This window comes from Thermobia domestica, chromosome 4 (assembly GCF_964235325.1).
Source record: "Thermobia domestica chromosome 4, izTheDome1.hap1.1, whole genome shotgun sequence".
NCBI lineage: Eukaryota > Metazoa > Arthropoda > Insecta > Zygentoma > Lepismatidae > Thermobia > Thermobia domestica.
In genome coordinates this window covers 253,781,269-253,800,659 of record NC_137457.1, presented here as the reverse complement: position 1 = coordinate 253,800,659, position 19,391 = coordinate 253,781,269, and the positions used below count along the sequence as shown (strand labels likewise).

Here is a 19,391-nt window from a genome sequence, read left to right as displayed (position 1 = left end):
TGTTCCCATGTCAGTATCCTTCAAAGTTATTTTTACGTAACTTTGAAGGTCTTTCCAAAGTTTTCTTTTCATATCTATGGCAACATTTAAGAGGCGAGACGTTACCTGGATTTTTAAAAAAACGTTATACAATTTTCAAAATTGTATTAATTGTCACATTCTTGTGGATAGCAATGCTTGAGCGCGTGTATGATTTAACGATCCATCCAACATTGGACATGATTATATTCGCAATTATGCATCTATAAAATAATATGGATAACGTATATCTTTGGGCAACGAAATTACATAAATATTTAATAATAATAAAGTTATCTGTTAATCAGTCGAGTGCATTACTAGTTCTATTTGCAAATACTAATCAATTCTATACACACTGTAGTATACATGACCATTACTGTAAACACTTAGCCTGGTGGTATCACAGATTTTGTCAGACATTATGCTCCTGCTATTTGCACGTTACACAATTTCAGCGTTTTTGTCCATTAATACAAGGGCGTCATTTCAGACTTCGCTTGAGGGGGGCAAGAGCACCACCGACCTAAGACTTTCACGTTTTGTACTAGCATATTAGTAGACAATCTATTAAAGTATATATATATATATATATATATATATATATATATATATATATATATATATATATATATTCTTCAAACTCTTAGGGGAAGCAATTACCCCCTCCTGCCCCCGAAATGACGCCCACAAACAATTAGGGTCTGTCAGACCCCACCGGTGTGTAACGTTTTCAACAGAATAGTTATGGGTTAAAGGTTACAATAGAGTATCAAGATAAATAATCCACCCTGTATATTAATCAGCCCTTCAAACCACACAGAGCAACTTACTGTTATTTTCATTGATAGCCAAAGCCCAAAACCACTCTAATATACAACTTATGAGCACGCTATTATCTTAATAAACCACTATCTTTTATTACAATTTCCAAACCCAATCAGCAAACATTTACGCAGATTAATTCACCATTAAGGCTCAGTACAAGAAACTAGTCAATTTCAGCCCTTATAACTACAATAGACTCTCAAAGTTATCCGAGTTAATTAAAACAAAGCCTACCTCGGATACGCAAAAACTCGGATAATACGGAGATAAGCTGTTATTAGGTACAGTAATACGTAATGTGAATTACAAAACTTTCTTTTTATACAGGAGTTGTTTATTACAATACATTAAAATAACTAACTCTATGGCCTATGGAACCCACAAGTACAATGCTGTGTTCACAAAAGTTCTCCTTGATTGCTGTCTTTAGCCAACTGGATCCAGTTTCTATTTTGTTTTCCTATTTCTGAGCCATCCATCTTAATATTATCCTCCAATCTGCGCTTATGTCTTCCTAATGGTCTTTTCCGATTGGATTTCCAGTTAAAATTTTGAAAGCATTCCTACTTTTTTTTTCATTCTCTCTACATGACCTGCCCACCTGAGCCTCCTAAACTTGATGAACCTAACAATATTTGGTAAACGGTCTAAATTATGCCGTTTCTCATTATGAAGTTTCCGCCATTCGCCATTCCGGTTCCTCTTGGGTCCGAATATTCGTCTCTCAGGATCTTGTTTTCAAATCTGTTCAGTATGCCTTCTTCCCTCAGAATAAGTGACCATGTTTCGCAACCATACAGCACAACAGGCATGATTATAGTTTTATATATTTTAAGCTTGACAGAAGGTGCGAAGATAAAAGATTTTGTACTGACTAATTACACGAATTCGCTGCTTTCAAGTGACATTTAATTTCTTCGTGGATATGGTTTTGGTCTGTTGATGTTGCTCCTAGATAGCTAAAAGTATCTATTATGTCGAAAGTATTATTTGATATTTTGACGTATCTATAATTTGTAGTACTACGATCCCGGCGAATTTCCATGTATTTACTTTTCTCTGCATTTATTTAAACCAATGTCCCTGCAAGCGTTTAATAAAATCCCTGCCATTTCTTTCTATGGTTCTCTTATCATCCCCAATCAGATTTATATCAACATACACCATAACCTGGAGAACACCATTCAAGGTCGTGGATAACAATTTTCCTACTCACAAGGGAAGGCGGGGATTTGCATGTGTTCTACTCACATGTGAAATATCTCGCTTGAATGGGGCCTATACGAGGTGTGGTGACCATTTAAAAATTCGAACAAGGTACGCTCCGAAACACTAGAAAACGTGGACAAAATAGGAAGCTATGATGTTAGTAATTATTTTGAAACGTGGTGTATATATAATTATGTTTAAAAGGCAGCTGAATACGAATCTGACATCAAATGTTTACAAATTAATACGCTGGATCCAACATGGCGGACACAAATTACAAAAAACAAGCTATGGATCTGAAATTGGGTATATAGAGATATTCGACGTTGCTTATAGAAACACTCAAAATCTAAAATTTCAAAAAACAAATTTCAACCATAGAATTAGCTGAGTTTTGCGGAGACAAGCACTGCTTCATATTTCTCTGGATATTCTCTTATCCAGAATTCGTTGCGCACTAGTTTTGTAACTACTAACTGTCATAGCTATTAATTATAGGTCATAAATGTGAGACATAAAGCTGAAGTTCTATAAAAAAAAAAAAAAAATCTCACACATTATCAGATTCTGCTATACATAAGTGCAATACAATATAATGACACTAAATAGCCTACTCACGCAACTGTGCGCATAACTACGAAATACGCAAGCATTGTATTTGGCATTTTTTAAAAATACATAACATAACACCAAAACATTCTCAACAAGATTACGCAGATATATAATTTAGTACGCCAATTTAGTGCAGAAAATACCACTTCATAAGCTGTAGCGGTTACTTCTATGTGATGAAAGATTAAGGCACACACTTTCACTGCGGAAAGCACAGAGCACAAATTACACCGCTGAAGATGAAAGTTATATAGTAAACAGAAAAAAAGAAGAAAATATATATTGTGACCGCAGGGCCACTTTCCATCACACACTTGTTAGCGACACAACATACACACAGGAATCAGTAGCGCGGAGCGATCTTCACACAATGGTATTTCTCTCGTAGTAATGAATTATATTTTTCATGTATTGCCTAGAATGTAGTGCACTTATGGCCTCTTTAATTTCATTTGATTGAAACTTATTATTTGAAACTTACTGATTTTATTATTTCGAAAAAAAAAAAAAGCGCTGTTTCAAACGCTTCATCGCCAATTAGTAAAGATAGTTAATCGATGTTAAAATGCTATAGTCCTTGTCAGTGGTAAAAATGTTGATGCTTGTATACATTTCTAATTGTGAATTTTTTGTGCTAATTTTAGAACGCTGAATCCAATATAATTATGTATTTTTAAACATATTCGTCCATGAGGTAACGAGAAAAATGATTTCAAATTTGAGATATTTATATTCGTTTATAATTTAACATTTTTCTCTAGATCCTATATTAAAATAATTTCATTGGGTTGAGTTGATTTTGTTTAACGTCCCTTTCAGCAGCGAGGCTATATGAGACGAGACATACTAATTAACGTGAAATCCAAACCACATGAGCTCCCGCCGAAAATCGAACCCACGCCAAAGGCGCGTATACTAACCGCTTAGCCACGGAGGAGCGCAATACTTTCATTGGATTTTGTGTCCTTAACCTAGTATAAAATTTTGCAATTAGAAGTATATCCAATTCCGGCGGGAACCCATGTAGTTCGGCTTCCATATTAAGCTGTAAGTACACCTCTCATGCAGCCTCGTTACTCAAAGAGGCACTAAACCCAAATCAAACCTTAACAGCGAACGGGACCTTAAATTGAAATTATGTAACGCATGCTTTTTATTTATTTATTTTTACGATATATTTTCCCACATTACTTCAAACCATGAGCTGCTTTAAGATTTTAATTTTCGGTAGGCCCGCTCCCTCGCTTAGATACATATACACATTTGATTGATTAATGACAGTAGGAAATTACTTTACAGTAGCGAATATTAAATAATTATCTTTTCCACTTTTATTAATTTAAATAGTGGAAACTATATTTACTCTGTATTGTATCTTTTAGCGTTAATATATTTTTCAAAAATTTTGGGTAGGCCCGTGCCTACCCGGCCTACTCGCTAAAGCTGCCACTGCTTCAAACATCTATACTCTTTATCCTATTTTATTAAACATAAAATGATCTTCAAATATTATTTTCACTTTATGTAATGCTGAAACGAAGCGTGGACAAGGATAACTTGTCGATAGAGTGCTGGTTTCGCACTGGTGATATTCTTAAATTTACCGGAGTCATTTCTGCCAACAGCCTCTCTTTGACGAAGTATTTAACTCTTATTTCTTCTGACGTAAGGGGAGAATTTTCAGCATGAAAGAACAATTTTCTCCAAAAATAATTTTCTGTGAATGCAAACGAACTTCAACAGCTGATCACCTGAAAATGTACTTTGTGGAACACTGTGTCTTGAGTAAGTCTTGAACTACAAAAATATTTTCTGTAAATTACTCGATCTTGCTATAAATTATTATTTTTTAAAAAATAAATGCATGAATACTTTAACAAGTTCACTTTAAATAAAACGTGTATATAGAAATATTTCATTAATAATTTATAGTGACGGCGATAAAAAAAAAAGTGGACACCCTAAAAGCAATCCACCCGTATGATTGATTGAGTATTGAATGACTTGACAAATTAAACGAAAATCAAGCTTATAAACCACACTCGTCCTCTCCGTCCAGATGGTGTGTTTATATACCACATCTGTATCTAAAAGGTTAATTTCAAAGAATGAATAACAAGGTATGATTGGACTAAGAATCGAATCCGTATCCCCAGTTTAACATGACCGCTGTATTAATTACTACAATACACATTTGATTCCATAGCACCTATATATTTTCACTCTTCTTAACTGGTATTCTTTCCATATGAAATAAAATTTTGAAACACATACACACAAACTGAATCTTCACATTACTGAATCGTTAAATTCAAAGTTCCATGAATATACCCTTTAGGCTAAAGAAAATGGATGGTTAATAAAAGTGAATGAATATTTATGAAAGAATGAAAATGAGGAAGGAAACAAGCAAGCCGTGAAAAAATCTACGGACACTATAGAAAATCACATGGCTTGGACTCGAACCGAGATCTCGTGCTCCAGAAACGTTAAAACACAAGTGAATTTATTATAAATTTGATATGTTTGTCTCCAATCCTTTCGACAATGAGATCTCGAAAACCATAAATGTTAGAAACGTGCCGTTTTCACTGGTCGATTCCAAATTTTGTGTAGATTGTTCAATTCTAATTGAATATTTAAAAAACGTGGCCATTATTCCTTTATTACATTTCTTAGGGGTACACTGGAAGTGTTGAAATTTAAAAAAACCTTATTCTACGAGTTATATATTCCAACAATACACAGTTGTATGCAGAGGTTGCATATAACTCAGGCGTTTATTTCATGGGCAAATGATCATGAAAAACGAAGGATAACCATTTCTCCAGGCTAAGATGAATCTTTATTGTTTGGAATGTTTTGCCCAATAAACACCATATATCACTGACATTATAGTTAATTCTGTGTGTAATGTATTTTCTTATTGCATACTGCATGCAAGAAGAAAACACTTCTCATACATGAATTAGAAACTCCAAACGGAAGTAGGCTCAAATCTTGCACACGGTGAGAGATATTGAAAAAAAAAAATCTCCCCTTTATGTTATCTCTTGCCGATTTTTATCAAGACGTCTTTCACTTGTGTCTGTAAAGGAACATGTAGTCTTAGAGAATAATAAATACAGAGGGTTAAATTCCGCTACAGTACCCACAGTGATTGTCAAAAGCAAATATGTTATATTTTCAAAATGAAGTTATTTGCTTTCCATGCCAACTATCGAATAGTCCAAAATATTATTATTATTATTATTATTATTATTATTATTATTATTATTATTAATAATAATAATAATAATAATAATAATAATAATAATAATAATAATAATAATAATAATAATAATAATAATACACTATGCAGTAAATGCCTAAGTTCAATAGGAAAACATTCCGGAAATACCTTACTTCTCGAATACTTATAAATGACTTACTGCTATCAAAATGAAAGAGAATGCTATTCTACTCTGAAATTATACAATGAATTTATGTACGCTGATAACGTATTCGCATTTGAAGACTGGGGATTTGTATGAACTCACCAATCCGCAATACTGGTTGATTTTTGTTGTATTTCATATTACCAGGCGAATGGATGGACCAACGGTTTTGTTTTAAAATACAAATTACAAATCCTTAGACTGTAAAAAATCGTTGTGTTATTTCAACGACATGCCTATGTGTTAACACGATTGTGTTAAAATATAACACAGACAGGTGGTTAGAACAACTCACTCTCCATTTGGAATTCTGTGTCAAATGGCGGTAGTCGAAATGACACACAACCTGTGTGTTATATTAACACAAGTGTAGAATCTTCGGTGTTTTTTTCTGCGTGATTGTCAAATTTGTTGGGCATCTAATTATAAAGACTTATGAATTGAAGGTACAGACAAACACAGTAGAAATAAATACTTAAACACATCGAGGTATACGCAAAATTTCAACATGCAAACCGCGCGATATGTTTTCAATTGTTTTACATAATGTTTCTGAAAAAAAAAAATATGTCAACAGCGAGAAACAACATCGTATTACTGTCACTTCTAACTGCACTAGAGCTCACCAGTCAACACCGGGGACTGTGTTTCAAAAAGTAGAATAACGATTAAGAGGCAAACATATTATAACGATATAAGTAAGAGTTTCCTATCATTTTTGAACAAGATGTTAGTGAAGATTGTGTTTCGCACCATCAAGAAATACTTCACAATAAGAGTATTATCCCACCAGTTGGAAACTAGCTCACGTGACCCCAATATATAAATCAGGACTTAAAGATCATGTATCCTCCTATAGGCCAATATATCTTCTTTCTGTAATATCAATTATCTGCGAAAAAATAATCAAAGACAGGCTACTTAAATTCACCTCACCTTACATCCATAGTTCTCAGCACGGCTTTCTACCGAAAAGCTCAAGTCTCTCAAACTTAAGTACTCTTCTTTCCTGTGCAGTCAAATGTATGAATAACAATACTCAATTAGATGTTATCTATTTTGATCTCTCGAAGGCCTTTGATTCTGTCAGTCACATTCATCTTCTTCATAAACTCTCCAATAGATTTAATGTACATGGCAAATTTCTCTCTCTAATCACAAGCTACTTGAAGGACCGTAAACAGAGAGTTGTTCTTTCAGGGGCGACTTCTAACCCCCAACCCGTGATCTCAGGGGTGCCTCAGGGGAGTGTACTTGGGCCTCTGCTGTTTGTCCTGTATATGGATGATCTCTACACGCACTTATCAGCTCAACCTAGTGGCCTTCTGCTTTTTGCTGACGATTGTAAGTTATACAGAGAAATATCGTGTCTCCATGACACAACTGCTCTACAGGAAGACATAAATTACCTTACAGGCTGGTGTGAAATGTGGCACTTGAAACTCAACAGTAAGAAATGTGACAGTATTACTATTACTTTGAAAAAGTCTCCTGTTCCCTCCACATACCATATCAACGATTCCCCTATCACACATTCTGCTAGTCATAATGATCTTGGTGTCATCTTTGATTCAAAACTCACATTCTCTGACCACATCTCCTCACTACTAAAGAATTCAATGCGCATGTTGGGACTTCTTTATCGATTCACCGAACTACGCACTGTTTCTTCATTAGCAACTTTTTATAAGACATTAATAGCGCCCAAGATCGAATACTGCTCTCCCATATGGGCCATGGCAGCACCTACACATCTCTCCAGACTTGATTCTGTTCTCAATTTCTTCATCGCTATAGTCCGTTTTCGTGTTCCTGCACTTCGAATATTATCTAAGAAGGAACTCTTGCGACATCTTAATATTCAGACTCCTGAAGTACGCAGAACTATCTCTGACCTGAAATATCTAAATAAAATAGTTAATGGAAACTTAAGATCGGAAATATTACTTCAGGAACTATCCTTACGTGTCCCTTCCCGCATCACTTGGAATACCCACCTATTCCATCTTGCCCGTCCTAGGTTGGCTGTTATACAGAGGTCTCTTTTTTATAGAATACCAAACTGTTATAATCAAGTAACAACTGATGTGGACATATTTTCGAGCTACCCAGTGTTTGAAAGAGCAATTAAGCGAGCTTTGACGGAATAGTTTTACTCTTTTTTCTATGTTGTTGTTATTGTTATTGTTTTTTTCTTTCTTTTGTTAGCATGTCCCTGTGTAAAATGTCAAAGTTATGCTGTATCTGGGAATTTGTTCAATAAATAAATAAATAAATAAATAAATAAATGTTGGGGAGGACGACAAATATTTTTATGAAGATTCTTTATATGAAGTGTTCTGTAGATTACTATTCTTATTTTAAAATTAGAATCTTCGGTAAGCGTAAGCATGCACACCACATGGTTTTCCAACACAAAAAAATGGTTACATCAACACCACACATAGTTATTTCAACACCGAAATAGGTGTCGTGGTAACACAGAAGTGGAGTCGAACTCACACCAAACACGGTGTTAATCTGGTGGTCTGACCTTAAATGTTAATATAGGGAGTGTTGAATTAACACCAAAACGGTGTTACTTACACAGCTTTGGCGAATTATGACACAGATTGTTTGTTGAAATAATAAGAAAATGATGTTGAAGTAACACAGGGACAGTGTTATATTGATACTTGACATGGTGTAATATTAACACAAAATAATTAATACACTACACACTGTGTTACTTCTTCGTGTTGGTGCAACATCGCCACAAGTAACACTCAACACTTTTCTCCACACTACCGACCCTGACATGGTGTCGAATCAACACAACCATTTTTTACTCTCTCTCTCTCTCTCTCTCTCTCTCTCTATATATATATATATATATATATATATATATATATATATATGTATGTATGTGTGTGTGTGTGTGTGTGTGTGTGTGTTACGCACATACACTATTGAGATAGTTCATTGCAGAAATTACCCCAGACAGTACCTACAAGTTAGCGTTATTTAAAATGTTTGAATAGTTTCGTTATCTAAACAACTGGTAGCGCCATGCACAGCAGAACCGAAGAAAGAACGTTTTTAGGTGTTCCATTCTTCTACACTCAGTATGTTATTTCTTTAAATTTTTATAGACTATGCAGTATTTTACAAGCAGAATGTGTATTACTGCTAGAAATACATGAGTCATTGTTAAAAACGTGCGGTTATGACAAACAATACATACAATACGCTAGTTAACACATTTTTTTTTTAAATTTGGTTTTCCAAAACTCTTCGATATACAGGATGTATCAGAATTCCGAGACCATACGCCAACTCCGTTATGAGTAAACATACGTGAAAATGGAAGGAAAGGGAAGTTGCTGGAAATAGGTGGTTTTCAACCTAAAATGGGGAATTCTTCCAATCATTTGGGTTCCACACTGGAAAGGCGCCCCATCTTAAATAAAACCTGAAAAGGTAAGCAGGTTGTTTGAATGGAACGTAAGGGCAGACAAAAATTACAGGGGAATGCGTACATTGTTGTGTGAGGGAACCTCAAATCTATTTACCAAGAATGCTGTATGGTGAGGGCCTAAGAGAACAGCCTGCTAAACTGAACCCTTACGCCATTATTTCTGGCTTTCTAGACAGCACTTTCCTATCTCTTAATTCAAATACGTCCCCTTTATTTCACATTGCTGGATTTGCATCGAAATTTCTGGTCCTATCAGAATCGAACCCGGAACATCACGTATTAGTGGCTACACGGAAGCATAATATACTGACCTAAAGCGTGTATTAATCACTTGCAGAAGTGCCCGCTCTTCGCACGGAAAGAGTAATGTTTATGCAAAATAATTCTAAGATACAAAATGTATGCAATCTGGGACATAGGAAAATGGTTGGATTGCCTACCTCGCAGGCAGTATTGTTCATTGTTTATACGTTTTCTTTGCATAAATCTTAACCCCTCAATCCCCCTCGATTCCAAAATCTGAGTATGAAATTTGGTGGCTTTAGATGACTCCTTTCTATGCAAAAGCCTGATTACAGACACAAAGATAGGAAGAAACACGTTACATATACATTAGGGGTGAACAAAAGTTTCCGGAATCCGGAATTCCGAATTTTTTTCGACATCGGATTTTTTTTTTCGATCTTACTTTCCGGGTTCCGGAAAGTAAAAATTCCGGAATTGACCATTCCTCATATATATTAAGATGGGCATCGCCTTTCTAATCTGGTACCTAGCGCGCCCACCTTGATGCACATGGTCTCGGATTTGATTCCTGGTGGGAGAACACTGAACGCGTTATTGCGGTTTGGATTCCATCTTAAAATATGGGTCTACATCTTATATAGCCTCGGTGCTGATGAGTTACTTCATCGTCAATAAACAATAATCTGTAGAATCTTAGAAAATAACTATCACATCGCGACTAATTTAATAATCGGATTTACAAAGTTTGATTACTATTCTTAATTATACTTAAATGTTTTATAAATACTCTTAAGAGAAGTTAAACTTACTCTTTGTAAAATAACGATCTGAACAGACACTATGTGTAACAAACTTAGCTTAAATAGTCTCAAGCTAATGGTTATATTTGAGAATTCAGGAGAAACGAAACATTAAGATTCAGTTGTATCCCTTAATCGACAAAACAGAACCACCTACAATAAAATAACTTTCATACTTCAGAAAGTTTGATGATATTACGGTTGTTAGAAGAGCTATATTTAATTTTCTCTGTCCTACTTCATTGATTACCTTCTCCTGATCTGCAAGTCTCCATGGCATACGCCTATGGCAAACGCTGGCAGTCATGCATGAAGGAAACATGACAAATATGCAAATCCAAACAGGTCAATCGCCGAATGGAAGGAACTCTTTGATATTGAATTTAGAACTACTGTATATTTTGCTACTGTTGTTTATCTAGTACACCTTGTGTATGTATCCCAAACTGCTGAAACTGATTTACAAGTAACATAGTACCAATATGTAACGTCGGTTAATCTGAGGCAAAGAGAAACCGAAAATGGAAGTTGTAAACAGCAAAGATTGCACAATATATTTTAAGTAATGTGTTGCTCAAATCCCATGATTTCGTTGTGCGTATTTGGATGCATTTTATCAGTAAAGTTACAACGTTAGAATAAGTTTTACCTGAGTTAGTAAACAAAACAAAACAAAACAAAAAAAAAACGATTTTGGCTTTTTTAAAACGAAATTTTTAATTTATATGCTACGATTATGCCCTTGAGGCTAAAGGAACTTATAAAATCAAGTACATTATTATAACGTCGTCGGTAGAATGAAAATGTGGGAGGAAACGACAGAAATCCACAGATATAATCAGTGAATATGCTAGATGGAGCCAAGGGATCCAGTGGCCCCAACAGCCTCCCAGAGATCTTGTAACATAAGAATATTTTCGGTATATAAAAATAAAAAAAGAAAAATAGCACCCAAAAAATCCTCTGCATCTTCACTTGCCCCGCAAGAATGTAAATCTGGCGTCGTCACTGAAGACGAAGTGGTGCACCATACTCTTATTAGTGTTGCTCAAGACAGGAGACAATATAGAATTTTCTAACGAGATAGGAACATAGCACTTAAGATAGAAACAGATACTTCTCGAGACGAGACAGTCCCAAACCCCCTTTCGTGGGTAACACTAATTAACTCTCACACGGCCTGGGTTCGAACAAGGGAATCCTTTTATCAGAGGTCAGTGCTTTACAACCGAATCGCATGTCCCGAGTAAACTGTAAGTCTAACGTAAAAATTTGTCTCAACATATTGTCTCAGGACCCACCAGTGCAGTTACTGTTGCTCTTGTCACAATTTATTTTTCTCGTTTGTACAAAGTTTTTAAGGTCATAATTTTTTCTTAAGTCTTCATCCCGGCGAAATTAAAATACCGCTAATTTTACAGTAATTATGTGATATCTTCCAATAGATAAAATATGATTGAAATATGGAACAAAAGCGCCCTAGACAATATTATTTTGTGTGAGATACCGTTATCACAAGTCACTTAGTGGCTTTCCGTTTTCAGCTGTTTAGAAACGCGAAAATAAATGCCGATTTTCAAAATGGCTCGAAATCGAAAGCAGATATGTGAGTCGTGATAACGGTTTCTCATGTAAAATAATATTGTCTAGGGCGCTCTTGTTCCACATTTCGATTATCTTTTATCTATTTGAAGATATCACATAATTACTGTAAAATTAGCGGTATTTTAATTTCGCCGGGATGAAGACTCTTAATTTCATCTAGAAGTTATCAGAATCCTTTCACGTCACGAAGGCTGTGTTATAACAATATTTAAGCCTTATTTATGATTGGAGCATATTGTGTATCTTTAAATGTTCATACAATTACTTTATCAATTGATAGCGTTCATACGTGAATTACTTAAGAGGCCCCATCACGACGAAATTAAAATACCGCAAATTTTACAGTAATTATGTGATAATTTCAAATAGATAAAAGATAATCGAAAAGTGGAACAAGAGCACCCTAGATAATATTATTTTACATGAGATACCGTTATTACGACTAACTCATCTGCTTTCGATTTCCAGCCATTTAGAAAAATCAGCATTTATTTTCGCGTTTCTAAATGGCTGCAAACGGAAAGCTACTAGGTGACTCGTAATAACGGTACCTCATACAAAATAATATTGTTTAAGGCGATTTTGTTCCACATTTTGATTATCTTTTATCTATTTGAATATATCACATAATTACTGTAAAATTAGCGGTATTTTAATTTCGCAGTGATAAGGCCTCTTAACATTAAAACAGTGTTTGAGATCCAAAGACTTGGGTGAACTGGTGTGGTGTTCCTCACGAACTTCGAGAAATTTTTCGTTTCGTCTGAAATTTGAAACTGTACTTCTCATCTTGACTCTCGTCTCGTTTGCGAGGTGAGACGAGACACTTCTCGTCTCGTTAAGTGGTGAGTCTTGAAAATAACTATTAGTTAACAGTATTTTATAAGTTTTAAATGACCAAATGTTAATAATTGTCTTGTTGTTTGTTGTTATTAAACTATTTTTTTTAAAAAAAATAATAAGAAATGTGAAGCGTGATGAAGATTTCACGTGTTACTGGATACCAAACTGTATTTAGTGTACTGATTAGTGTCGTATCGAAGGGATGGTTGTTAGGAGATTTACCTTCTCTCCCCATTTGCGTCTGTCGTGCGCAGTATATTATTGAAATTGAAAGGATTTCAGTTCTCTTTAATCTTAGAACTACAACTATCTCTTTATGTAGAAGGGTTAATTTACACTTATGGATTACATAACTTCCAAATATTTATATAAGAATGAACTAAGAATATATACATATACTATGAAGAAAAGAAGACGATTCCTTTATTGAAATTAAACATAGTCGTATGTCACATCTAGCGATCTGAGTATTCATCTAATCGTGCAAAGCTAACCGAAGCCTGAAGAAAAAGTATAAACAATTGTTTGAAGTACCGGACTTTAATTACATTACATATACGGGAGACCCTGGTTAAATCTTCTATTGTAATAATATATTTCCAGGGTTTCCCACCAGGGGCGTCATTTCAAACTTCGCTTGGGGAGGAGGGGGGCAAGAGCACCGCCGACATAAGACTTTCATGTTTTGTACTAGTATATTAGTATACAATTGATTAAAATATATGTGTTCCTCAAACTCTTTGGGGGGGGGAATTGCCTCCTTCTGCCCGCCTAAATGAAGCCCCTGTTTCCCACATATAAGTATTGTATAGCATACCGCGCCAGAAAATCTTTTAAGTTAAGGAGGGAGAAAATGAGTCAAAATTCCAAATGTTTTATTATATTAATGTAAAAGACGTAAAACTGAAATCGAGCTGATCCATTCCAATGAAATGACACACAAAATGAGGGGATGAAAAATTGTGATCTTGTATTTGGAATCTAAACATGAACGAGGATGAGGACATGTATATGTGAGGATGAAAGTGATTAGAGGAAGAAGCCAATAGGAAGTAAATAATAATAATAATAATAATAATAATAATAATAATAATAATAATAATAATAATAATAATAATAAATTGATTTTAGCATTCCCTTTTAGGATCTATGATAGTTCGAACTTAATTCTTGTAACATATCCCTCCTATTGTATATTTCTGTAGCTACGCCAATGGTACGGAACTGGTATTATATCCCTCCCATCGAATATTTTTAGTTACGCCTATGGTACTGATATTACACCAGTATTCTGGGTTAGTAGTTATTCTCATCGGACACGACGACGAAATAATTGAGTTATCACATCTCACGTCCATCTTACACATCGCATTTTCGAATCTGAATGCACGTTATCTAATCAAATGAAACTCTCATAGTTACGGACGAAAAGAAAACATCAATCCAACATTTCTCAGCGTAAAAAGTATGTTGAGAAATGTCTTGCCATTCAGAAGTCATAGCAAAAAAAAAAAAAAAAAATCTTTCATGCTCATCTAACAATAGAACATCGTTAAAAAACAAAGAAAGAAAAAGACATAGAAAGAAGAGGGGAAAAAAGATTAAAATCTGTGAGCTTGTCAATTTTACCCTTTTAAATCTTTTGACCGTGGCAGGAGGACAAGAGTAACATGACCTATATTGGAGGAAAGAGCGTGAACCTCCGGCGTAGCGAAGCATGCACGCTCGATTTGTCTCTCAGTCACGTACCGAAAAGATTGGAAAAGACGAAACAAAAACTCCACCATATGATATCATCATTAAATAAAATGTGTCCTTTAATAGAAAAAATAGATCTGAACCAGCTACAATTTAAACGAAGCGAAGAGCAATCGTAACAGAATTGAGGAAATGCATTCAAATCTTACTGCAATCATTAGAGACCGAGGCAAAATACTGGTAAATAAATGTATTTTAGTGTCAAGAGATATGATAAAAACGAATGAGCTCAAATTCATTTAGGAAGTCTTTGCTTCAATTTAAGAATTTCTTTTTCCTATTATGCCTGTGTATCACTTATATCATTGCTTACAAAATCAGGACTTACTGAAATAACTACACTGATCTCTTGTTTTAATTAAGGTTTATCTTTGGTCCCAAGAAATTTAAAAAATACAGGGCCTTATGCAGAGTCGTTTTGAAGCGCGATTAGTGCCATACTAAAGAGTTCGACTAACATAAGTCTCCTGCAGTAGTCAGTGGTTTAGTATGACGCTAATCATACGTCGTAACGACTCTGCATAAGGCGGACAGAAACTAACTTCAGTTAGTCGAGCTTAACCCTGATGCATAGAGTGAATGTCACTCTGCAAGAAGTGAGAGCAAGTTATTGCAGTTGATAAAAGACTTAGACAAATTAAAGGCAATTAGTTAAGTGCTGGAATGTGGAAATGTAGAAAAGTGAATCTGTGCTATATGTTTTTGTGTGCTTTAAATATACCCACTTTACATCCGTGACAACAGACAGATAGTTTTGAATTTTAAACAAAATGTGTTTCACTGTGGGAATATACTTTATCAATTGACTACTACTTTAAAATAAAAAAATCCTTTCATCAAGAACAGCAAATAATGATTTCTTGTGATGGACTACCAAAATATGTATTGAAATAAAACAGATTTAATAATCATTTATTCATTCAAAAAGTTACCAATAGTTTCTTTATTGGGATTTCTGACATACTGGAGAGTAAATTCTCACGCGCAGTTTCCGAGAAAATTGAGAAAAATAAATTTTTATGGCTTTCTTTGCCAATCTGATGAAGGTAACGCTTTTCACTCTATTGGAATAGGTTATTTATGTTCTGTCTGTTAAATGTTTATTGTTGTTTGATTTGTCTTAACAGTGACGCGCCTACTCCTAACAGTGACTCATAAAATCCTAACAATGACGCACGTACTCCTAACAGTGACTCATAAAATCCCAACAGTGACGCACATACTCCTAACAGTGACTCATAAAATCCTAACAGTGACGTACATACTTCTAACAGTGAGTCATAAAACCCCAACAGTGACGCACATACTCCTAACAGTGAATCGTAAAATCCTAACAATGACGAACATACTCCTAATAGTGTGACTCATAAGATTCTAACAGTGGCGCACCTACTGGTAACACTCATAAAATCCTAATAGTAAGTGACTCATAAAATCCTAACAGTAACGCGTATACTACTTGGGATTGATAAAATCGCAAAGTAGGCAGAAACATGAGAACTTCTTTTAAAAAAACACGCACTCAGAAGAGATATCCAACACAAACTTACATGAGCTGCATTCAACAAGACTTTTTACAAAAGAGATCCTTCATCGTAAAATACATTAGCATTCTCGCCTTTGATACAGAAAACCTGGGTTTGAATCCAGGTGGCTGTAAAGATGGCTAGAATATCATGTTAAGCAACAGTACAGGCTCATATAGCCACCGTTCAGAAAGGAACGTTTAACATAAAGCAAATGTCATCGCTCTAATACGGAACCAATTATTCTTTCTACGTATCACCATCAACCATTACCTTTAATACATATATACAACGAAAACTTCATTTATTTTGTTCACGTGTGCAATTACTATGAAGCCAGTACAAACACACACATCTTGAAAACGGTTAACCACATTTCCTCTAAACAAAACCAGTTTATGTCCCACTTTTGGCACTAAATGATAAACAACACTAAAGATTACTTTTGCAAGCCAAAACAGAACAGTTTCGTATTGGAACTGACAGGTAAAAATCCCGCAGAAAACCACTTAAAAACAGAAAAGAAAAGAAAAGAAAAAAAGCATACAGCAAGAATATTAGCTATAGCTTAGTAAATTTATGAATGTCTGTAATTAAAATTCAGGATATTATTATTACACGAGTCTTACTATCTTATTATTGACAACCTATTACCTCAGCTTCAGCAACCAGTAATGCCGTCACGCAGCTTGTAAGAACGAAGCAACACATTACGTAAGCCAAAAATTTTCAACATCCGTCTGAACTCAATTATAATGCAACCACCACGGAAAATTACCATTATTTTGATAAGCTACATGCAGTGAAATATGTTCACTTTAAATAAACCTCCGTTCTTTTCGTAGTGTGTTGCTGTATTTATTAGTGTGTACCACAGTGTGTAATGAAACAAAATATTTAATTGAATTGGAAAATTCGTATAAAATAGGCAATGTATGGAATGGAGGCAGCTTGAATATTCTGTAGGATTCATAATCCAATTGAAAATTTAGAGTGCCTTAACTTCTACAATGCAATGACTTTTAGAACTAGGAAGACGCAGAAAGAATGTGTAAGAATGTTGACATGACGGAAAAATCATATATATACTACCGGATTCTCTTCCTTGTAAAGGAAGTTCTATTTTGACGTCGAAACTCTGCGAGTCAGTTTATTCATCATTAGTTTTCTACTCAGTCATTCTGTCCATCAGAGGCTCTGCTTATCACTGTTACCAGAAGTAAGTGATTATGCATTGTCTTCTCTAGTATTAGTCATACCAGTCCATACCATGCTCTGTGATTATTCAATTATTCAACATCAGATCATTAAATTCTTATTCTAAATTATTTCTGTGTTATTGAATTTTACCTTTGAATTTATATTCCCATGTTTATAGTCAATTCTGAGCTATGTTTTCTACGCCCCCAAGACTTGCATTAATTTAAATTCCTTCTCGGAGGAACTGGGTGGATGTCAAGGCCATTCAGTAATTTCACGTATGAGAATGGTTTGGGGTTCGCAACCCAGACAAAAGGTCTCCGTTTGACATGCCTCCGGAAGTTTCTAACTGCCTTTTACGTCACAAAACCGTTCACGTTTAAGGTAGATTGTGAACCTATTTTAGGTTTTAGCATTATATTGAATTCCTAATTGAAGTTTTACGAGGAAATATTAAGTTTTCATATTGGAAAGAGGTAAAGCGTAATTAGTTAGTACATGTTGGTTAAAAGACAAGATTTAATGTATGCTAGTTGTTGCAGCTGAGCCTTCGGCTCGGTGTACATTATAGGTTAAAATCGTGTTTAGTTAAAAGCTATATACGTATTTTTTCCACCAACCAACATGCAGTTACACAAATATTAATGCTCGAATATGTAGATATAGTTACGGCCCGTGCCTAACAAGCTGCAAAATACGTCTATGTTCAGTATTATTACTATCCACTTTGAAATAATTAAATTTGAAAGAATATAGATTTAAGTTGAACTTAAATCGGCAGAATGCCTGCACACCAGCGGCATCTATTGGCACCAGATAGCAGGTACCGGCACCTAATAGTGGGATTGTTTACTATTAAGCATTAAAGCCTGTGACAAACATCTTGCATTTCAGCTAAACGAATAAAATGCAAGCTCTGGTCTGACGTTGCCAAGTGGTAAAGGGGTGTAGCTATGGCTAAGTAGACAAACTACAGTGCGATCATGTGACAGGGGATAGACGTGGGTGTGTACAAAATATACATGGCAATACCGCTGGCCTTTCATTTGCTAGCAGCATTTAAAGAGAACTTAGAGCGCCGCCTTCAAATGCCAAGATGTTTGTCACGCAGTTTAGTGTGACGCACAGAATTAAGGACTGAGAAGTTTCCCTTTTATATAATTAGAACTTGTATAAATTTGAGACCAACAATAATTAATACGAGTAATTTAACTTCCTTCATCTTTAATCTGTTTCCATACCACAATCTGAACATAAGGGTGGCCGCACATTTACCAGAGTAGGTCAGCGAAGCCGAGGCAGAAAAGGATGTAGAGAAAGGACTGAATACATTGACTATGTGCCTTAGTCACAACGTCGGAGAGGGCATTACCTAAGACGTTCTCAATTGCTCATAGTCCTGAGCCTCAGATCGGCTGGCCTATCCACTGCTCAATATACGGTCGGCCTAACACAAGGACTACTTTACTTCCAACAGACGGCAAAATTAGACGAAAAAATAAATGAAACCCTTAGTTTGACACATATCCATGCCCCATAGGCTAAAGAAGAACGATCTACATATGGAAGTGAATGATTATGAAAGAGTTGGTGCAATGACAGTGAAGGAAAAGGGAGAAATGCACGAAAACTGTGGTACAATGTTCTCATATAACCTGGGCTCAAACCAGGTATTATTCACGCCAAAGCTATGTTCAGGGTCACCGTAAAAATGCTAATTGCCTCTCTCCACACCAGCGATGCGCCCACCTAGAGTCCAACGGATTCGGACCCCTCCACCCAAAAAACTTCCTAACTCAACATACATTTGTACATTTTCTCAATAAAAATATCCTTGTTTAACAGGGAAATG

The 19,391-nt window shown here is 35.2% G+C and overlaps 1 protein-coding gene across 3 annotated transcripts in view; it reads right to left on the bottom strand.

Annotated features, from left to right (window-relative positions):
- The window catches only part of Khc-73 (Kinesin heavy chain 73), a 571,786-nt gene that overhangs the window by 512,133 nt on the left and 40,262 nt on the right, over positions 1–19,391 (bottom strand). The window lies entirely within an intron of this gene.